Below are 23,521 nucleotides of genomic sequence, written 5' to 3' on the forward strand. Positions count from 1 at the left end.
GTAAGTAACAGAAAATAAACAAGCTGGACTTAGTGTTTTAGCTGAGTTCGTTATAGTGGATGTTAAACATGTTTTTTTGCCGCGTCAGTCTACGGTGTTCTACTTCTGATTGACTAGATGCAATCGTGAATCTCCTCCGTGTTGTGTATCATGCGCTTGCCAAATTTAGCACGTCTGTTTATAAGAATGTTCTAGTTAAGAGAAAAACGGCACAAACCCATAACTATGTTCCTCATTCAAAAAAGGACAACTCCGCGGTGAAAAATATACAGACGAGCTGTGTCCAGGTGAATATAACGCGGCATAGTTGTACGCTTTCAATTTTTAAATACAGGAGAAATTCAGAAAAAGTCATTTTTTTACTATTAAAAGGCTGTTTTACTATCTAACGCTGTAAAACGCCTCACAACACATTTTTATCATGTTTCTTAAACAGTATTACACAAAATAATCATTTTTCACATTTTTCTAGCTAATTTAAACACTCCCGACTCAAAGTAAAAACCTCATGAGCTTCTTACTTAGAGCTTTTTAATAGTAAAAAAATTAGACTTTTTTTCTGAATATCTCCTGTTGCGGGCTATTTTGTAGAACGTAACCCTCAAAATAAATGATCACTGTATATTGTTAATTAATTCAAATAATATAATATTGATTTAGTGTTGTAGTGTGTGTGCTGCTTTATTTTATATGTGTACTTATTTCAGTCTATTTGTGTTTCTTATGCAGAAAAAAAACAAGCAACGATGGACAACTACATGGGGAAAGAGACACTCACCCCCCAGCAATTCATACCACTTACAAACTCTATTCTAAACATGCTGGTAAAAGACATGAGGCCACTATCCATGGTGGAAGGAGCAGGCTTCCAGCTAATGCTAAAAAATTATTCTGGACTGATATTTTGCACTGTTTAGCTCATTTTATACTGCTGACTGTGTTCATGTGCAATAAAATAGATTGCAGTCAACTGCACAATTCTCTTATGTTTTTTTTTTCTTAACTGAAATGCATCCATCACTTGTATAGGTTAAATAGCTAAACAATAACAAACCGATTAATCGATTAATCGAAAAAATAATCGACAGATTAATCGATTATGAAAATAATCGTTAGTTGCAGCCCTAGTTAGAATACCCAACCCCACAGCGGGTGTACGCCCTCCGCTGGTATACGGTACAGAGGAGCGAGTGACAAAGCCGCTCCCAATGGTCTCCGCTGATCCCGTCAACCAGTCCGAGCAGCGGGGTGGAGAGGTCTTGGAGCCGGATGATGGTCCAGCACCGGGTCAACAACCGGTAACAGAGATCTCACGAAACTGTGCAGAAAAGCAGCAGAACAGCAGAACAACAGAGTCTCCTGTGGAGACACACCCCTTCCTGGATCACTTCTTTGAAGCACATAGGATAAAAGAAGCCTTCCGTTACTCTGGGAGGACCACATACAACAATTCAGTCCAACACGCCGGAGTCCCGTACACAACAGCTCTTCACACAGGAAGCGGAAGTTAAGCCAAAGTAAAAGATCGCTGTAGCGCCACCTCAGGCCCTATTTATATGAGCGCCTTCCCTCAATGATAGGTCGTCCAATTACTCAGTGGCAGGTGACTCATCCCACTACACAAGTATGTCAGCATTTAAACACTAATGCTCTGTTTGAGGAATTTCAGTCTGGTTTTAGAGAGTATCACAGCACTGAAACTGCATTAGTGAGAGTTACAAATGATATTCTCATGGCCTCAGATAAGAATCTTGTGTCTGTTCTAGTCTTGTTAGATCTCAGTGCTGCCTTTGACACAGTTGATCACAATGTTCTTTTAGAAAGACTTGAACATGTTGTAGGGATCAAAGGAACAGCGCTAGGCTGGTTTAAATCCTACCTGTCTGACAGATTTCATTTTGTAAACGTACATGACAAATCTTCTTCATACTCCAGGGTTACTTGCGGAGTACCACAGGGTTCAGTGCTTGGACAAATTCTTTTTACTATATATATGCTCCCAATTGGTAAAATCATTAGACAGCATGGGATAAACGTCCACTGTTATGCTGACGATACTCAGCTATATTTATCCATTAACCCTGATGAACCTAATCGGTTGGGTAGATTACAGGCTTGTCTTGAGGACATAAAAAATGGGATGACTCTAAACTTCTTGCTTTTAAATCAAGACAAGACGGAAGTTCTCATCTTTGGACCAGAAATCCAGAAAAGGAAATTGCTTAGCCTATCACCTGACCTTAATGGCATTACATTAATCTCCGAGAACAAAGCAAGGAACCTTGGTGTTATCTTTGACCAGGACATGTCATTCAAATCCCAGGTTTCACAAGTTTGTCGGATTTCCTTTTTCCACCTTCGGAATATTGCTAAGATTAGAAGCATACTTTCCAGGAGTGATGCTGAAAAACTAGTTCATGCATTTATTACATCAAGACTGGATTACTGTAATTCATTACTCTCAGGAAGTCCACAGAATGTAGTTAAAAGTCTTCAGCTTGTCCAAAATGCTGCAGCTAGAGTTCTGATGAGAATTAAAAAGAGAGATCATATCTCTCCTGTCTTAGCTTCCCTACATTGGCTACCTGTTAAATTCAGAATAGATTTTAAGATCCTTCTTCTCACATATAAAGCTCTTAATAATCAAGGTCCATCATACATCAGTGATCTGATTGTTCCATATGTTCCTAACCGAGCACTTCGCTCTCAGACTGCAGGTCTACTGGTGGTTCCCAGAATATCTAAAATTAGGATGGGAGGCAGATGTTTTAGTTATCAGGCTCCTCTCCTGTGGAGCCAGCTCCCAGCTTTAGTCCGTGAGGCAGACACTTTGTCTACTTTTAAGAATAGGCTTAAAAGGTTTTTATTTGATAGGGCCTATAGTTAAAATCTGATGTTAGCCTAAATCTGGACAAGTGGGGGAGTACAGGGAGGTGGAGTGTACAGTCAGTAAAGACGGCTCTCCCTTGCCCTGCCTCCAACATGCCTACATCTAAATAGGATAGATTATCCAGAGTTATCTCTGTAGTTATGCTGCTATAGGCTTAGACTGCTGGAGGACACACTGACCACTTTTCACACTCTACTGCTTTATTCTACAGTCTGCTCTTTAACTGTACTATTTTGTGCAATTTCAGCTGTTAACTTTATTTTCTCTGTAAGTGTTTTTCTCCCCAGATGAAGCTACAATGACGTTCTGCTGAGCTGTAGTGGCCTCATGGAGGGGGCCATCGACTAGCACACTGCTATTAACCACTAATACATTCTCTCTCTCCTGATAACTTTTTGTTTTCATTGACCTTTGATGTGCTAATACTAGTTTATCCGTTTAATTATAGATCCACTAGGATAAATACAATAAAGTTTATCTTTCACCAAATACAATATTTACTAAGACATCACAATATAACTATAGACACATTACTTGTCTTTGTGTGTGTGTGTGTGTGTGTGTGTGTGTGTGTGTGTGTGTGTGTGTGTGTGTGTGTGTGTCTGCTCCGTCTTCTCCATCCCCAGTGAGTCGTGGAGGATGGCTGCTTATACTGAGCCAGGATTCTCTGGAGGTTTCTTCCTGTTAAAAGGGAGTTTTCCTCTCCACTGTCGCTGCATGCTTGCTTAGTATGAGGATTGCTGTATAGTCACTGACACTAGTCAGTGACTTGATGCAATTTGCTGGGTTCCTTATATAGGAAATATTATTTCTGATTGCCTTAATGAACTGTGAATTGGAATGTTTATTATGTGAAGTGCCTTGAGACGACTCTTGTCGTGATTTGGCACTATATAAATAAACTTGAATTGAATTGAATTGAATCTCATTAACAATTAGCGGGTCCAGCTATAAGAGGAGGAGGAGAACACATCTCGATGCTGGATGATTAACTACAACTTGGTAGTTCCAGCCCTTTGTGTCTCCAGGTTAACTCTAGTGATTTTTGGATTTCAGAACCCTTGTGGATATACTTGTGCTTACCTGTTCCCAGGATTTTTGGATCATTTGTGGGCCTTACCTTGACTCCTCAGGATCTCCTTGGACTTCTGAAGTTTCTGGAGCTTCTCTGGTTTTCCTGTGGCTCGTCTGATTGACTACTTGGACCTTTCCACGATACCGCTGGATTACTCACCTGTGCCCCATAAATCTCCTGGACACAGCATTCACAGTTCTCCTCTCCTACTCTGTGGAGTTTAGAACCCTGGCGGCTCGGTCATCCTGGAATGAGGAAGCCCTCCTCGCTGCCTTCACGGAGTCCCTCAACTACCAAGTTCAGAACCAGCTGGCACTGTGCCCACAACCCCAGTCACTGGAGGAACTCATCCGCCTGGCCATTTCTATTGATAAACACCAGCATGAACTGCAGTACCAGAACTCCAGTACCAGAACCTTCCCCACACCGGACCATCACCATGAGTCTGGCACTCGGCCCTCCGCAGAGCCCACCATCATGGAGGAACCCATGCAGATGGGAAGGGCACGCCTCAGCCGGGAGGAGAGGTCACATCGGATCAGGTCAGGTCTGTGTTTATATTGTGGGGAGCCAGGACACTTTGCTAGAGCCTGCCCGGCTCTGTTAAAAGGCAGAGCCCACCAGTAAAGACGGGACTACTGGTGGGCAGTAACTCTTCTTCTGTGAGCTCCCACTGTGTACTTCAGTGTGTTGTTAACTCCGAGCAGTTTCCTATAGAAGCGCTTGCTGACTCTGGTTGTGAGCAGTCCTTGTTGGACCCGGACTTAGTAAAGAGATGGAAGATCCCAACCATTCGGCTCCCTACTCCACTCTCTGTGTCTTCCTTGGACGACCTGAACCTGTCAACCATTACTCACCAGACCATCCCGTTGCAGTTACGAGTGTCAGGTAACCACACGGAGGCTTTGGCTTTTTATGTGTTTCCCTCTCCTCAGTCACCTCTGGTCCTGGGACACTCCTGGCCCTCCCTCCATAACCCCCACGTGGACTGGGAGACTAACAGAGTTGAGGAATGGAGCTCTAGATGCTCATAGACCTGCCTCCGCTCAGCCTCACCCATTCTCCGCAGCCCCGCCGCTCCTCCAGCAGAAAGGATAGACCTGTCCTCTGTGCCACCGGTCTACTATGGCCTCAGCCAAGTCTTCAGCAAGGATCAGGCATCATCTCTCCCCCCACACAGGCCATTCGATTGCAGGTGCTCCTCTTCCCTTCAGCTGCCCTTACCACCTCTCTAAACCAGAGAGAGAGAGCATGGAGAGCTACATACAGGAGTCTCTGGCCGCCGGCCTCATCAGACCGTCCTCATCACCCCTAGAAGCGGGTTTTTTTCTTCGGTCTAAGAAGGAGGGAACACTCAAACCCTGTATTGACTACAAGGGGTCTGAACCAGATTACCGTTAAGAACAAATATCTGCTGCCTCTACTAACATCTACTTTTGAGCCCATTCAGGATGCCAGCATCTTCAGTCGCCTGGATCTCCGGAACGCTTACCATCTGGTTCAAATTCGTCAGGGAGACGAATGGAAGACTGCGTTTAAGACTCCCATCGGACATTTCGAATACCATTGACCAGAGGTGGAAAGTAACGAATTACATTTACTCACGTTACTGTAATTGAGTAGCTTTTTTGTAAATTTATACTTTTTAAGTCGTTTTTAAAATCTGTACTTTTACTTTTACTTGAGTAAGTTTTTAAAAAAGAATTGTAATTCGCTACATTTTAAATCATATCCGTTACTGAGTAAAAATAAATTGTAGGCTTAATAAATTAAAAATATTACGTGTGGCAGCGTCGGAACAGAAAGAGACACCTGCATGAGCGCCACGTCTAAACTGGGGGGGGGGGGGGGGGGGCTACACGCTTTATGATGAGGACAAACAGCCATTTTTACCGCAGTTTTGCTCAAAAACAAAAGTTCTGTGATCCACTCGCTGTTTACCTCTTCTCTCCCTCCTCTCCTGTGGGTTGGAACCCGCACCTTCGCGCACCGGTGTGACGTCATCAGAATTCTGCTCGGTTCGGCAACCAGACTCGGCTCCGTGTTTGAAATGTGTTTCCTTACCGCGCACGGAAGCGGCAAAATTACGTTTAGCGCTCCTAAGAAGCGGAATCTCAGCGCTCTGCTCATAAAACAGAAGACCTGCAGGCCTCTGTGAGTTAATCCTGATACTGTTCAGGTGCAAACATTGTGCTCCATCCCTGTGTTTGAACTCAGAAGATGCTCCTTGATGCCACAGATATGTGATGATTTAGCTTGTTTCTTTATTTTACTCCAGAATAAGAGATTAAATTATTACAAAAGCAGTTCAGTGTAGTTAAATTAGTCATTCAAATGATTCTAACATGCTGCAGTGTGTGTGTGTGGGACTGCATAAGACAGCATGGCTTCATCAAATCCATGCATCCAATGTCTTGGCTGAAGTAATGGCTCAGGAAAATAACTTGTATTTAATAAACAATGATGTCTCTGCAGTGTTTATGATAATGTTTTATCTTATATTGGACCTATCTTTTGTCTGGGAGGTGTAACTTATGATGATACAAGCCTTTTAAAACATGTTAAAGTGTTACAAGAGGAGAAAAATGCATGAATTTGAAGTTCATGTTTGGAGACCAACCTTCACAGTTTGGAGGCTCACGCTGGTGAGGAGACACCTTTAGTTCTAGTAACACCTGGGCTCCCACGGCCTGTTCTGACAGGATGGACGTTACGGAACCCTTAAGGATTCCAGTTGGATGATTGGAGGATTATTTAGGAGGATTGGGATGAACAAACTGGTTTCAGTGGTGAAGGGTTAAAGGTATTGGCTCGGCATTAAAATTGTAGAAATGCAAAATAACTACACTTTATTATCTATATCAACATGTACTGGGTCCAGTTTTTTATTTTATTAAGGACTTTTGTCTTAAATGATTACAGAAAATCCAAATCCTCTCTTCCAGACAGTGAAGAACTGTGTTTCGCATATGTCACTCCAGCACGTAAAACAAGCTAGCTGCTGATGCTAATATTGTGAATCACTGTTATATGTTTACTTTCATGCTCCTAATTATTACGTAAAATTGCGTTTACAGCTGCAGCAAAAGGTCTGAGCCATGTGTCTGTGTCCTACACGCATTTTTAAATAACAGGTCTGATCTAAAATAATAACCTACATCTATAAATCCATCTAGAACCACACCGCTACTTCTGGACTCCAGACGAGTCCCGTTAGCATGACTGCAGCAAAACTAACCGTGTTCGCTCCGGTAAGGAAAGAACAAGTCCTTTGGGAAAGCTACGACACACACACACACGCACACACACACACACAGCAGTAAAACTGTAGATTACTGAACTATATTGGGACACATGATGGAGCTAAGACCAGCTGAAAACTCGTCAGCTTAGAGCTCCCAGTGGAGCACAGAAATGAAATATTTAAGAAAAGTAAACAAACGGTACCGATTTTGGTTCTGAAGATGAACAGAATCCTCCTCTATGTCCAAATCAGGTCGCAGGTCTTCTGAGTCAAACGGTCTAAAACATGTCTGCACCTCTGGTAGTGATATCCAGCTGGCGGGGTCGGAGTTCGGTTGAACTTCTCCAGTAATCTAACATCCGTTCTCGTCGCCGTATCCCAGAGAAAAAACAAATCTGATGGACTAGTAGAGGCTTCAGAAGCTACATCTGATTGATGACACATTGTTCTCTGCTATAACGCTAACGCAGAAACAGCGGAGCCAGGCATTGTTTACTACAGCTGTTTCAGCAGAGCTCCATGTGAAACGTCAACTGCTGCCCAGGGCTTAGACTGGAAGTTAGTTTCTGTTTTTCCTGCGCCAGTCACAAACATCAGATTTTCTTACAATTCCAGCCGTCAAAATCCAAAAACCTTTTTCATCTGAGATTTTAATACACATTTACACATGCTGATCAAACAAATTCTGCCTCTGGCCGATATCTTTAAATGAGTGAGTGAACCCACTACCAAAGATGAACTCTGCTAACTTTAAAATCAGCTGCTCTAAATAAGCATTCAGGGAAAAGTCATGGGCTTGTGACTATAACCTAATTTATGTTACTAGTTTGCAGTGTAACTGCCTTTGTACTTCAATATGCATATTTGTTCATTTAATTAAAAAAACGGCCACTTTGACATTTGTACCCCATTGTCTTTTTTTAACTATTCAGAAGAGCCCGTCCTTGCACAGTCAAAAAAGTAACTAAGTAACTTTTACTCTGACTACATTTGAAATAAGCTACTTTTTACTTTTACTTGAGTACATTTTGAGGCAGGTAATTTTACTTGTAATTGAGTAAAATTTCATGAAAGTAATTATACTTGTACTTAAGTACAACATTTTAGTACTCTTTCCACCTCTGCCATTGACATATACATACATGGACAATGGGTTTCCATAGGCTCCAATAACACGTTTTTGAGGAGAAATGGGAGGTGGCCACCACCACTATTTTGATCGTGTCACAGGTTCCGTCAAGCCCAGACAATTCCACAAAAGGGAACAATGATGTTCTGCTGAGCTGTGGTGGCCTCATGGAGGGGGCTATCGTCTAGCACACTGCTGCTAACCACTTAAACATTCTCCCTCTCCTGATAATAACTTTTGGCTTTCCTTGACATTGGATGTGCTACTACTAGTTTACCCATTTATAGATTCACTAGGATAGATACAATAAAGTTTATCCCTCACCAAATTGAATATTTACTAAGAAATCACAATATAACTATAGACACGTGTGTGTGTGTGTGTGTGTGTCTGCTCTGTCTTCTCATCCCCAGTGAGTCGTGGAGGATGGCTGCTTATACTGAGCCAAGATTCTCTGGAGGTTTCTTCCTGTTAAAAGGGAATTTTCCTCTCCACTGTCGCTTTATGCTTGCTTAGTATGAGGATTGCTGTAATTTGCTGGGTCTACACCCTCAACTGCTGATCATCATGTCTTCCATCACCCAAAGGTGTAGATGGAGGGCAGGTGTAAAACCTGCTAAAATTGAGAAGGCCAGGAGGTTTGTCAAGTGTTATGGCTACACTTATTTCTAGCTTAAACGGTGCCGTTGTTGTGCATCCTCACATCAGACATGACAGTCCAGGGACATTTTTGTCAGACAAAGTTCATTTCACAAATAAGGGAAATGATATTTTTTTAAACTAATATTGCCTTAATGGCCAGCTCAAAAAGCAGTGAAAGACTTCCAGGTGGGAGTCTCGCTGCTTTTGAATTTTGCCTTTAGGGCAGATTTATTTTCAGGCAAACGGGATAAACATTTCCCTGACTGCTATAGCTAATGTGTTGTTGATATAATTTATCTGTAGCCATAACACTTTTGACAGCTTTGTTCTTCCTGTACCGACACTTTGTGTCCTGATATTTTATAAAATGTGATTTAAAAAAATAAATATTTTTGCTCAATTACTGGAATTTCTTTGGTTAAGACAAAAAAAGGAGGGAAGAATCATTTATGCCAAGTTATTTCTACAACAGGCATTTTCTAAGTCCAACAGAAATGTATTCTTTATTAACTATACTTGCTTTAAAAATCTTACTAAAGGGAACCTTAGAGGCTGCCATATTGCAAAACCCAATCATACATGTTATGTAAATATTAGCTTTGAAGATATTTGTAGACCTCCTCCTTGAACCGTCACCTTATCGTGGTGGAGGAGTTTGAGTGCCCTAATGATCCTAGGAGCTATGTTGTCTGGGGCACTTAGTGCCCCTGGTAGGGTCTCCCATGACAAATTGGTCTTAGGTGAAGGGTGAGACAAAGAACGGTTCGAAGGATCTTTCATGGCGGTTAAAACGAAGAGTCGGAGTACCCGGCCCGGAGGGTTACCGGGGTCCCACCCTGGAGCCAGGCCTGGGGTTGGGGCCCGTGAGCGAGCGCCTGGTGGCCGGGCTTTCGCCCATGGGGCCCGGCCGGGCCCAGCCCGAACCGGATACATGGGCTCGTCCAACTGTGGACCCACCACCCGCAGGAGGAACATGAAGGGTCCGGTGCAATGCGAATCGGGTGGCAGACCAAGGCGGGAGCCTTGGCGGTCCGATCCCCGGACAAGAAAACTAGTTTTTGGGACATGGAACGTCACCTCGCTGGCGGGGAAGGAGCCGGAGCTTGTGGCAGAGGTTGAGCGGTACCGGCTAGATATAGTCGGACTCACCTCGACACATTGCATTGGCTCTGGAACCCGAGACCTGGAGAGGGGTTGGACACTCTACTTTGCTGGAATTGCTCCGGGTGAGAGGCGGAGGGCTGGGGTTGGCTTTTTGTTAGCCCCGAGACTCTCTGCCTGTGTGTTGGGGTTTACCCCGGGGGACAAGAGGGTAGCTTCCTTGCGCCTTCGGGTCGGGGAACGGGTCCTGACTGTTGTTTGTGCTTATGGGCCAAATATCAGTTCAGAGTACCCACCCTTTTTGGAGTCCCTGGGACGAGTGCTAGATAGTGCTCCATCAGGGGACTCCATTGTCCTGCTGGGGGACTTCAATGCTCACGTGGGCAATGACAGCTTGACCTGGAGGGGTGTGATTGGGAGGAACGGCCCACCTAATCTGAACTCGAGCGGTGTTTTGTTATTGGACTTCTGTGCAAGCCGCAGTTTGGCCATAACGAACACCATGTTCGAACATAAGGATGCCCACCGGTACACTTGGTACCAGGGCAGCCTAGGTCACAGGTCGATGATAGATTTTGTAGTCGTATCATCTGACCTGCGGCCGTATGTTTTGGACACCCGAGTGAAGAGAGGGGCGGAGCTGTCAACTGATCACCACCTGGTGGTGAGTTGGATCAGATGGCAAGGGAACATGCCGCGTAGACCTGGCAGACCCAAACGCATATTGAGGGTCTGCTGGGAACGCCTGGCAGAAGAACCTGTCAAGACGGTCTTCAACTCCCACCTCCGGCAGAGCTTTGACCACGTCCCGAGAGCAGTGGGGGACATTGAGTCCGAGTGGGCCTTGTTCCACTCTGCGATTGTCGAGGCGGCTGTTGCTAGCTGTGGTCGTAAGGTGGCCGGTGCCAGTCGTGGTGGCAACCCCCGTACCCGCTGGTGGACACCAGAGGTTCGGGGAGCCGTCAGGCTGAAGAAGGAGGCCTACAGGGCGTGGCTGGTCTGTGGGTCTCCGGAGGCAGCAGACAGGTACCGGATAGCCAAGCGGGGTGCAGCAGTGGCAGTTGCCGAGGCAAAATCTCGGGCGTGGGAGGAGTTTGGTGAGGCCATGGAGAAAGACTATCGATCGGCTCCAAAGAGGTTCTGGCAGACTGTCCGGCGCCTCAGGAGAGGAAGGCAGCAACTCGCTCACACTGTTTACAGTGGGGATGGGGAGCTGCTGACGTCAACTGAGGCTATAGTAGGACGGTGGAAGGAATACTTTGAGGAGCTCCTCGGTCCCACCGGTGCGCATTCCGAGGAGGAACCAGAGCTGGGAGGCCTGGGGATGGACTGTCCGATCTCGGGGGCAGAAGTTGCTGAGGTAGTCAAACAACTACACAGCGGCGGAGCCCCGGGGGCGGATGAGGTTCGTCCTGGGTATCTCAAGGCTATGGATGTTGTAGGGCTGTCATGGTTGACACGTCTCTACAACATTGCGTGGTCATCGGGGGCAGTTCCTAGGGAGTGGCAGACCGGGGTGGTGGTCCCCATCTTTAAGAAGGGTGACCTGAGGGTGTGTTCCAACTATAGGGGGATCACACTCCTCAGCCTCCCTGGAAAGGTCTACTCCAAGGTACTGGAGAGGAGGGTCCGATCGATAGTTGAATCTCAGATAGAGGAGGAGCAATGTGGTTTTCGTCCTGGCCGTGGAACTGTGGACCAGCTCTATACCCTTGCAAGGGTGATGGAGGGGGCATGGGAGTTTGCCCAACCAATCCACATGTGCTTTGTGGATTTGGAGAAGGCTTATGACCGTGTCCCCAGGGGCACCCTGTGGGGGACGCTCCAGGAGTATGGGGTGGGTGGCTTTCTGTTAAGGGCCATTCAGTCCCTTTACCAGTGAAGCGTGAGTTTGGTCCGCATAGCCAGTAGTAAGTCGGACCTGTTCCCAGTGAGGGTTGGACTCCGCCAGGGCTGCCCTTTGTCACCGGTTCTGTTCATCACTTTTATGGACAGAATTTCTAGATGCAGCCGTGGTGTGGAGTGTGTCGAGTTTGGTGGCAGGAGAATCTCGTCTCTGCTTTTTGCGGATGATGTGGTCCTCCTAGCTTCATCCAGCTCTGACCTTCAGCTCTTGCTGGGTAGGTTCGCGGCCGAATGTGAAGCGGCTGGGATGAGGATCAGCACCTCCAAATCTGAGACCATGGTTCTCGACCGGAAAAGGGTGGCTTGCCACCTCCGGGTCGGGGGAGAGGTCCTACCTCAAGTGGAGGAGTTTAAGTATCTCGGGGTCTTGTTCACGAGTGAGGGTAGGAGGGATCGGGAGATCGACAGGCGGATTGGTTCGGCGTCTGCAGTGATGCGGACGCTGAGCCGATCTGTCGTGGGGAAGAGGGAGCTGAGGCAGAAAGCCAGGCTCTCGATTTACCGGTCGATCTACGTCCCAATCCTCACCTATGGTCATGAGCTTTGGGTAATGACCGAAAGAACGAGATCGCGGATACAAGCGGCCGAAATGAGTTTCCTCCGTAGGGTGGCCGGGCTCAGCCTTAGAGATAGGGTGAGGAGCTCGGACATTCGGGAGGGACTCGGAGTAGAACCGCTGCTCCTCCGGATCGAAAGGAGCCAGTTGAGGTGGTTTGGGCATCTGGTCAGGATGCCTCCTGGACGCCTCCCCGGGGAGGTGTTTCGGGCATGTCCTGCCGGCAGAAGGCCCCCGGGTCGACCCAGGACACGTTGGAGAGGTTACATCTCCAATCTGGTCCGGGAACGCCTTGGGGTCCTGCCGGAGGAGCTGGTGGACAAGGCCGGGGAGAGGACGGCCTGGAGCTCCCTAGTTGGGATGCTGCCCCCGCGACCCGGACCTGGATAAGCGGAGGAAGACGAGACGAGACGATATTTGTAGACATTTTTAGATAGATATTTGTGTGCTAAAAAACCCCATAAACTTAAAAAATTTGTCATTCTTTATTGAAAAACAACAAATTACAAGTATACAGAAACTGTGGGAAAATGATAATGTGAAAGTATTGCTCTTTAAATGTAATGCTGTTTATCTTTAAAAAGAAAAACTCTAAAAATGTCCTGTACAGCAACATGACAGGCGAATGGTGGTCTGTCTGTCAGAATGTGCTGAACAGATTTGCTCTATCAAGAGGAGCCTTTTGTGTACGAGTTTATGTTATTGTTGTTAGGTAATTTTATCAATCCAGGATTACCTTAGGGAAAGTTTAATGCACAGGGGGTTATAGTAATCAATCATTCAACACCAATACCAATTATAAACAATCAATTTAGACTTTGCAAATTGGAGAATAAAATCAATACACACCAAGCATGAATTCAGATTGCTCTCGTCAGACCGAAGTCCTCCAACAGCATTTATTGAAAGACACACACATTGTTGAAGACACACACCCAAATCACATTCCTTAAACTATTACGTAGACCATCAGGCGGGAAGCTGCTAGCGAAGAAAGTCTCAGCTCCAGGTGCACACACTAAATCAACAAGCAGTTTCTAGACAGTTTCCCATGGGAGTGTTACTGATAAATTAGACCAAGCTGGTCTGAGGCAAGGTCAGTTCTTCCTGTGGGGACTGGTGGAGACTATCAACAGGATGAAGCTGTGTTTAAACATTGTTAATAAGGCACCAGATGTTTTAGCAGTCAAGACATTAATATCAATCAATAATAATATCAGTTTTTATTTAACAATTGTAATATTGGTTTGGGTTATGCATCACCACATCAGCATGTAAATGCCGAACCAATCTGGAATGAAGAGGGTTGATAGAGGACAAACAAGTAAATAAGAGAGAAAAATAAAAACAACTAGGAAACCAACATAAAGAACAGCAACCAGCTGCTGCACCTGTAAAACATTTCTAAGAATCATCAAAAAAACGTGGGATGAACAACTATAAACATGTAAACCATGAACAACAAACATCAACAAGCATGTGTTTGTGCATGTGCTGGGATGTGAAGTGTGAGACCTCCGAGGATCAGGTGCACTCTGGAACCGCCCCAAGCACCAGGAAACCAGCAGCCACCACAGGGCACAGAACCAACTCAGACCACCTCCCAGACAGCCGAGCACCTTGCTACAGATAACTCAGCAAGGCCACATCCAGAACCGGGCTGACACAGGTCATGGGCCACAGGAAACAGGAATCACACAGCAACTCCACCTGAAACAGAATCATTGAAATTAGAATCAAATACAACTGTTGTTCAATATGACATAACTGTCATGATTATGAGACAGACTAAACAGACTTTTAGCCAGACTGAAAAAATGTTGCCATTTAGCCGAAGGTGGACAGTTGAGAGCTTCCAGTTGAACATCCTGAGTGAGAGTGGCCAGAATCAAGTAACAGTAGAGAAGAGCGGAGATTTCCAGCTGAGAGTTTGGAAAACAGGAGTTTGAAGGACCTAAGTGAAATTGGCCCCCCACCTTCTTCAAATCTAACAAAACTGGAGTCAAACACAAAGGTCAACCTTCTGACTCACAGTGATGCAGGGGACTGTTCTGTTCTGGTCCTGCTGGACCTGACTGCAGCCTTTGACCATCACCTGCTACTGGAGAGGCTGAGAGACTGGGTAGGCCTATCAGGAACTGCTCTGGAGTGGTTCTCCTCTTATGTTTCTGAGCGCTCCATTTCTGTGGCCGTCTCCAAGTTTAGGTCCTCCACCACCTCTCATACCCATGGTGTCCCACAAGGTTCTGTGCTGGGGCCTCTGCTCTTCCTCATCTATCTGCTTCCTCTTCAGCACATCCTGAGCTCCTTCAAAGGAATCTCCTACCATCTTTATGCAGATGACATCCAACTGTACATCTCCTTTAAGCCCCATGAGATGTCAAAGCTGCAGCTGTTACACACCTGCTTAGACTCTATCAAAACCTGGATGGTGGGAGCTTTCTACAGCTGAATGAAGATAAGACTGAGATCCTCATCTGTGCCCCAGACAAGCTGGTTCCCAAAGTCAGAGACGCTCTTAGTCAGCTTGCTTCTCACATCAAACCTTCTGTCAGGAATCTTGGCATGACCTTTGACCCAGCGCTCACCCTGGATTCTCATGTCAGTTCTCTTGTTCGCTCTTCCTTCTTCCATCTCAGGAACATTGCTAAGCTGAGTCCCATTCTGTCCCGCTCTGAACTTGAGACAGTTATCCACACCTTCATCTCCTCACGCTTAGACTACTGTAACTCTCTTTTCACGTGTCTGAGCAGAACCTCCCTGAACCATCTACAGGTGGTTCAGAATGCCTGTGCTCGGCTTCTGACCAAGTCCTCCAAATACACCCACATCACCCCGCTTCTCCTCCAGCTTCACTGGCTGCTAGTCAACTTCAGGGTTCATTTCAAGATCCTGGTTCTGGTCTATAGGGCCTTACATGGACAAGCACCATCTTACACTGGGGATCTTCTTAGTCCCTACACCCCCAGCAGGTCCCTGAGGTCCAGTGATCAAAGCCTACTGGTTGTGCAGCACCAGGCTAAAGGTCAAAGGTGACAGATCATTTGCTGCTGTGGCCCCCAGACTCTGGATCTCTCTTCCCCTGAGCCTGAGATCAGTGGACTCAGTGGTCTCCTTTAAAAAGCAGCTGAAGACTCACTTGTTCAAGCTGGCTTTTGTATGACCTTCTTCACCACTCTCTCTTTATTCTGCTCTCCCCACCTATTCCACCTTCCTCAGGATCCACTGATTTCAATATTTTCAGTTCTAACCCCTCACAAATTGATGCCTTAGTTCATCATGTTAATTCCTCTTTACGTGTGGCACTAGATGATGTAGCCCCTTTAAAAAAGAAGGTAATTAGGGACAGGAAGTTGGCTCCCTGGTTTAATTCTCATTTACGAGCCTTAAAACAAAACTCTAGGAAATTGGAGAGAACATGGCGCTTTACGCACCATGAGGAGGCCTACCTACCCTGGAAAAATAGTATTGTGCTTTATAAAAATAAGCTTTGACAAACTAGAACTGCTTATTTTTCAGCACTAATTGAGGAGAATAAGCATAATCCTAAATTTCTTTTCGGTACAGTTGCTAAACTTACACAGAATCATAGCTCTGAGCCATCTATTCCCTTAGCCCTCAGCAGCAATGACTTCATGGGATTTTTTACAAGTAAAATTAATTCTATTAGAAAAAAAATCTTTAGCATCCTCCCTAATGCGATTTCTTCTTCCTCAGTAAGTGAGGCAGCATCAGAGGTGACTGTAGAACTTCATCTGTGCTTGAACCGTTTTGATCCAGTTGAGCTTTCAGAGTTATCAAAAATATTAGCTTCATCTAAACCTTCAACTTGCATTTTGGATCCAATCCCAACCAAATTATTTAAAGATGCATTTCCTTTGGTTACTGCCCGCATTCTAAATATAATCAATCTATCCTTAGTAAATGGGTATGTACCACAAGATTTCAAGGTTGCTGTAATCAGACCTTCACTTAAGAAGCCTTCTCTGGATCCAGATGACCCAGTGAATTATAGACCAATATCTAACCTTCCATTTTTATCCAAAGTCCTGGAGAAAATAGTGGCCATCCAATTATGTCAGCATTTAAACACTAATGCTCTGTTTGAGGAATTTCAGTCTGGTTTTAGAGAGTATCACAGCACTGAAACTGCATGAGTGAGAGTCACAAATGATATTCTCATGGCCTCAGATAATAATCTTGTGTCTGTTCTAGTCTTGTTAGATCTCAGTGCTGCCTTTGACACAGTTGATCACAATGTTCTTTTAGAAAGACTTGAACATGTTGTAGGGATCAAAGGAACAGCGTTATGCTGGTTTAAATCCTACCTGTCTGACAGATTTCATTTTGTAAATGTACATGACAAATCATCTTCATACTCCAGGGTTACTTGCGGAGTACCACAGGGTTCAGTGCTTGGACCAATTCTTTTTACTATATATATGCTCCCAATTGGTAAAATCATTAGACAGCATGGGATAAACTTCCACTGTTATGCTGACGATATATTTATCCATTAACCCTGATTAACCTAATCGGTTGGGTAGATTACAGGCTTGTCTTGAGGACATTAAACATTGGATGACTCTAAACTTTTTGCTTTTAAATCAAGACAAGACGGAAGTTCTCATCTTTGGACCATAAATCCAGAAAAGGAAATTGCTTAGCCAATCGCCTGGCCTGAATGGCATTACATTAATCTCCGAGAACAAAGTAAGGAACCTTGGTGTTATCTTTGACCAGGACATGCCATTCAAATCCCAGGTTTCACAAGTTTGTAGGATTTCCTTTTTCCACCTTCGGAATATTGCTAAGATTAGAAGCATACTTTCCAGGAGTGATGCTGAAAAACTAGTTCATGCATTTATTACATCAAGACTGGATTACTGTAATTCATTACTCTCAGGAAGTCCACAGAATGTAGTTAAAAGTCTTCAGCTTGTCCAAAATGCTGCAGCTAGAGTTCTGATGAGAATTAAAAAGAGATATCATATCTCTCATGTCTTAGATTCCCTACATTGGCTACCTGTTAAATTCAGAATAGATTTTAAGATCCTTCTTCTCACATATAAAGCTCTTAATAATCAAGCTCCATCATACATCAGTGATCTGATTGTTCCATATGTTCCTATCTGAGCACTTCGCTCTCAGACTGCAGGTCTACTGGTGGTTCCCAGAATATCTAAAATTAGGATGGGAGGCAGATCTTTTAGTTATCAAGCTCCTCTCCTGTGGAACCAACTCCCAGCTTTAGTCCGTGAGGCAGACACTTTGTCTACTTTTAAGAATAGGCTTAAAACATTTTTATTTGATAGGGTCTATGGTTAAAATCTGATGTTAGCCTAAATCTGGACAAGTGGGGGAGTAGAGGGAGGTGGAGTGTACAGTCGGTAAAGACGGCTCTCCCTTGCCCTACCTCCAACATGCCTCCATCTAAATAGGATAGATTATCCAGAGTTTTCTCTGTAGTTATGCTGCTATAGGCTTTGACTGCTGGAGGATACACTGACCACTTTCCACACTCTACTACTTTCTTCTACAGTCTGCTCTTTAACTGTACTATTTTCAGCAATTTCAGCTGTTAACTTTATTTTCTCTGTAAGTGTTTTTCTCCTCAGAAGAAGCTACAACGACGTTCTGCTGAGCTGTGGTGGCCTCATGGAGGCAGGGCCGGCTCTAGGTAATTTGGTGCCCAAGGCGAGACTGCCCATCCCCCCCCCCTCCCCTCCCCTGCCCGCACGCCTCTCACCCAAACCCAAGTCCACCCACCCACCACACATTGGAAAAAGCAACTCCACCGTTATTCCTTAGTTACTAATTTTTATTTTAAATATTCACACAGCAACTCTTTAAAGTCAACAGTCTGAAGAATAAATGTAAGCTTGAAAGATAAGTAACCTGGGAATATTACAATAACCAACAACTCAAAATGTTGTGCAAATGTCAGTGGGGGGGGGGATGCAAAATCAACAGCAGCATTAAACTGTGCAATCAAAAGCAAAACTCAAATATCAGTGTCATCATAAAGAAAGTTCTACTTTCCATTTTGTTCAACTGCTGTGGCCAGTCAGCAGGATCCATGGGGCCAGCAGCTCATGTCCCTCTCCTGATAATGGCTTTTTGCTTTCCTTGACGTTGGATGTGCTACTACTAGTTTATCCGTTTAATTATAGATCCACTAGAATAAATACAATAAAGTTAATCTTTCACCAAATAGAATATTTACTAAGACATCACAATATAACTATAGACACATTACTAGTATTTGTGAGTGTGCGTGTGTGTGTGTGTGTGTGTGTGTGTGTGTGTGTGTGTGTGTGTGTGTGTGTGTGTGTGTGTGTGTGTGTGTGTGTCTGCTCTGTCTTCTTGATCCCCAGTGAGTCGTGGAGGATGGCTACTTATACTGAGCCAGGATTCTCTGGAGGTTTCTTCCTGTTAAAAGGGAGTTTTCCTCTCCACTGTCACTGCATGCTTGCTTAGTATGAGGATTGCTGTATAGTCACTGACACTAGTCAGTGACTTGATGCAATTTGCTGGGTTCCTTATATAGGAAACATTATTTCTGATTGGCTTAATGAACTGACCTGAACTGGAATATTTATTATGTGAAGTGCCTTGAGACGACTCGTGATTTGGCGCTATATAAATAAAATTGAATTGAATTTCCCTCTTTCCTGTTCACTCTCTCTTATCATTTTTTAATCACAATTGCCTATTTTTGCTCATTTTAAATATATTTTTAAACATTTTCTAAATGCTTTTTTATATTTTTACATTTTTTGCTTTTGTGAAGCGCCTCGTGATTTTTATCTTGAGAGGCGCTATAGAAATGATACTTTCTTCTTCTTCTTCACACTGTACGACCCTTCTTGGATGCGACCTGTCTGCTCACACTGTACGTCTGGTAGCAGCACGTCAGACTAGGGCCTGCACGACTTTATTTTTTTTAAAGTTGACAGTCAAGTAATGAAAGTCGAGTCGACTTCGACTAGTCGTTGATGACGTCATACGCCGGAAGCGCGGGGGGGGGGGGGGGGGGGGGTCGGGGGGTCGGTCGGTAGGTTCGCTGGAGTTTTTGACAATTAAAATTGCGCCCACATTTTCTAAGTTAACACATCTCTTTTAATAACGGTAGTTTCTGCATCCTACTTCAGTCCTCTCCCCCCTCCCCCTGCGCAGCAGCCGCAAACTCACTGATGCGCCTGCAGCCTTTCCTGCTGCTCTAAACATTAAAATAATTATTTCATTTTCTGTTCCTCACTTCTGATTACCTTCATTGGTGTCTGTTTGTTGCAACCAGCAGGTACAAAAACTAACTTGTTTTTATTTGACTATTTTTCTGTCCTGTCTGTTTATTATCTTCCTGCATCTCCTCTCAGTCCTAAAGAGAAACTGCTACCTGGGTTCATATATATTCACCTCATGAGTTACCTTTGAACTGCAGTTCTAAAAAGATCTACCGACCGTAAAAACAGCGGCATGCCGCTGCTCGCCGGCCGACTACAACGGGACCGTTTTTGCTGCGGAGTTCATGCCGGAGCGGAGCGGAGTGGAGATAGTGGAATCTTGGGGGTGCGTCACCGAAGAACAAAACAGGTGAAGAGCCTCGCTCCGCAGCAGCGAAACGCATCAGGCACAAATAACAGACAGAAAACATGAAAGGAAATGAGCCGACATGAACGATCGCGTGTTTAATTTGTTTTTGAGGTGGTGACACCTGATTTGGCGGTGCTCAGGACGCAATGTCTGGAGCGCACGTCAACGATCAGAGCTTTGCATGCACAAACTGGTTAAGATTAGGATGGGGGTGAGGGGAAGGTTAAATTGCAAGAGGGAAAAGGTCACAGTTTGGTTAAATGTCCGTTTTACCACCAGTGTCAGTACCGCACAGCGCGTTGCCTCCGCCTCGATCCAGACGCGCAGGGGCTCATCACCTGCTGCCTTTTCCGAGGACTGCATCTTGTCAGTCATTATCACGTGACAGCGACTAGTTGATGGCAGGCATAAAAAGTCACTACAGAGCCGTGAAGTCGACTAGTCGACTAGTTCGTACAACCCCTACGTCAGACCTAAAAATATGCTAAAAATAGCAGTTTTTACACAACACGTCAGACTTTTTTGTTTTGCCTGTTGTCCTTCGGGAGTGCTGCAGGAGGACACACAGGGATTTATGGGGGTTGGATGAGGGAAACGAAATAAAGAAAGTAAATCTGTGTTTTGTGATCAGTTTAATTTGACATGAACACGACAAACACGCTTTCTTGACAATCTTTGTGAGTAAAAAAAACGTGTAGAAATAAAAACGAACAACGTGTGTTATTAGGGAGATAGCGGGCGAGCGGTTTTGATGCAGGATTGCGCATGCGCCGTGAGCGGTTCTGATATTTTTTGAGTCACAGCTGCTCGCAGCGCCGCTTCAACAGTGCGATACCCTCATGAGGAACGAGCAAAATATCAAACACGCCAGAAGTCCGTGCGAACTCACGATTGCTGATCGCTAGCTGGTCACGTGGTGTTAATCGCCTCTCGTAACCCCCTGTACACTACACGACGCTCGGCGCAAAACTCGCCCCGATCTTGTGGATTCTCGCACGACTGGAAAATCGGCTCAAAAAAGTGAAAAAGTCACACAGTGTACGCCCGGCTTTATGTGTCTGAAGGACTCTGCACAGGGGTTTCTTTGGAAGTAGGAATAAAGTTATAGAGGTCAGCAGGTTAAAGATCAGCTTAAATTAATTTCACCATTAGAACAAATGACGTTTTTGGGCGTGAGATCACCAAGGATGATAGGATCTTTTAAATCTTACTTTCAGAGAAGCTGATGACGTTCAGCAGCTGAAGTTGGGGGTGGTGGCAGGAACTCCACCGCAGAGAAAATGAATACCTGCTAAGAACAAAATAGAACAAACCAAAAACCCCATACTGCTGAGATTCAACAATAGAGCTTATCTGTGCAATAACATATCAAAATTATTTTAGTTTTAAGATAAGAAGACAACAGGGAACCCGGTCGCGGCTCTTTGAAGACAAATTAGATATTTAGTCGCTCCCACCACTATTTTACAAATATACAAAAAAATATAAAAAAACGAGCGAGTTTATCTGATGGCATACAGACTTCTGGAGACTAACATCAAGCACTATCAACCAACTCATCGAACTGCAGTATTTCTGCGGTCAGGCCCCTCTCTGAGTCCGCTCCACAAACGGTCAGCCCGCGCAGCAGACAGGCACCGAAGTGGTCAGAGATGCGTCGGGCTGACCGCTGGGGAGAACCGGGTGGAAGAACGGAACGCAGAAGTGTCCCTCCGAGAGCTCTGTCATATTTCAACCCATTTTTATGTTAAATGCACTGGGTTTTTACGGAGCCCCTCTGATGACATGGTCCAAAAAATAAATAAATTGTGGCCACGAAATACTATTTTGAGGCCACGAAATAGCTATAACGTTGCCACGAAATACGTATTTGTGCCCACGAAATGCTTATTTGTGGCCACGAAATAGCAGGATGAGGTAATCTGCTGACCCCACCAGTCACCAGTAGGTACGTAAGTAGGGGAGCTGTGGGTATAAAAAGCAGACTCGGGCAGTGTTTCCTTCCTTGTTTACGGAAGTAGCTGCACTACCCAAACAGAAGCTGTTTTTTGGAACAGTGGCAGCGTAAGCTAGATGCGTGTGGATCGCGGTGAGTATTCTGATCAGCTGTTAAAAAGCAGATTGGTGATAACTGATATAGGCTATATACAGACAGAGGCGACATTTGGAAGCCTGACGAGAGCTGTAACGCTACCGCGTGCTGTTGGAAAAGAAGCGTGCTTGCCTTCTAGGTAATCTATTGCTGTCGGCGTGGTGTGTATGTGCGGCAGCCCCCCCCCCCCCCCCCCCACCCACCCTCCCTGCACGCTCAGTATGAATATTCTTTTCTTGGGTTAATACGGTTTATTACCATTTTTCTTTTTAGGGCCCGAGGTGTTGTGGTGCTATGACAAAGTGTTTTTGAGTCACTGCTGTGACTCCCCCGTCAACCGAGGAGCGGTTCGACAGAGCGGACCAACCTATCGGGATCTGTTTGGGCCGCCGTTCACTCGGAGCATAACCGAGGATTTTAACCAGTGCTGGTGCTCCGCCACCAGACGTTCTCCCACCCAGCGTGGGACGCACGAGGATTCTGAAGCACTATTGTACATTTTAACAGAGTTTATTTTATTGTGGTTTTTAACTTTGATTTGTTTTGTCCATGCTGGAGCCAAGGGTGGTGGCAGTGGTTCTTCTGTGTGCGAGTTGGTGTGGACCCTCCTTCACATCTGTGTGACTGTTCACTGGTGCTTCGGGTGATTTTTGGTATTTAGTTTGTGTTGTTGCTAGAACCTCCAGTGGGTCCACCTTACCTTGGTAAGCTCCAGCGGTAATACTAATTATTTTCTTTCCCTTGTTTTAATTCTTCCTTTCTATTTTTAAATTAGTAGTTTAAATTGCTGTCCTTTTAACAAAACATGAAATAAAATTGTGGACTGTGCATACACCTGGTTTCTGCAGCCTTTGTGAGAGCACTGAACCTATGTGTGCCTAAAAGGTACCAATTTTATTTTCCTTGGGTGTAATTCCCAAGGTGGCATTGTTTTAATCTTTTTACTTAACATTCTGTTTAGTACCAGTAAACCCCATACCACCTTTGCCTCGCCACATTAAGATATTAGCTTCTATTTTGGGATGACGTATTAAAGTCGGGTCCGCTCCAGCCAGTGACTCCGAACCTGACCACAACTCCCGTTACTGCAGCATTTGTTATTCCAGTCCACAGGGCAGCGGATCGCAGATTCAGCCACACCATAAAACAGCAATAGGTCGGTCTGAGGCAAAAGTGAACCTCATGGCTATATCTTTTCCCTACAGACATTTGATTATGCACAAGTAGGTGATCAGCTCAGGTTTACGCAGAGCAGAAGGAAGGAGAGCGCTCTGGACGCACAGGTTAAATG

General features: G+C 45.0%; 1 long non-coding RNA gene across 1 annotated transcript; it reads right to left on the reverse strand.

The window, feature by feature from the left end:
- Window positions 1-13,396: 13,396 nt before the first annotated feature.
- Window positions 13,397-22,418, reverse strand: LOC139070015 (uncharacterized). The gene is made up of 2 exons (XR_011520683.1): window positions 21,350-22,418; window positions 13,397-14,252 (listed from the first exon to the last, which is right to left on the reverse strand). It is a non-coding gene; the product is annotated as an uncharacterized lncRNA (long non-coding RNA).
- Window positions 22,419-23,521: the final 1,103 nt, after the last annotated feature.

This window comes from Nothobranchius furzeri, chromosome 5 (genome assembly GCF_043380555.1).
Source record: "Nothobranchius furzeri strain GRZ-AD chromosome 5, NfurGRZ-RIMD1, whole genome shotgun sequence".
Classification (NCBI taxonomy): domain Eukaryota; kingdom Metazoa; phylum Chordata; class Actinopteri; order Cyprinodontiformes; family Nothobranchiidae; genus Nothobranchius; species Nothobranchius furzeri.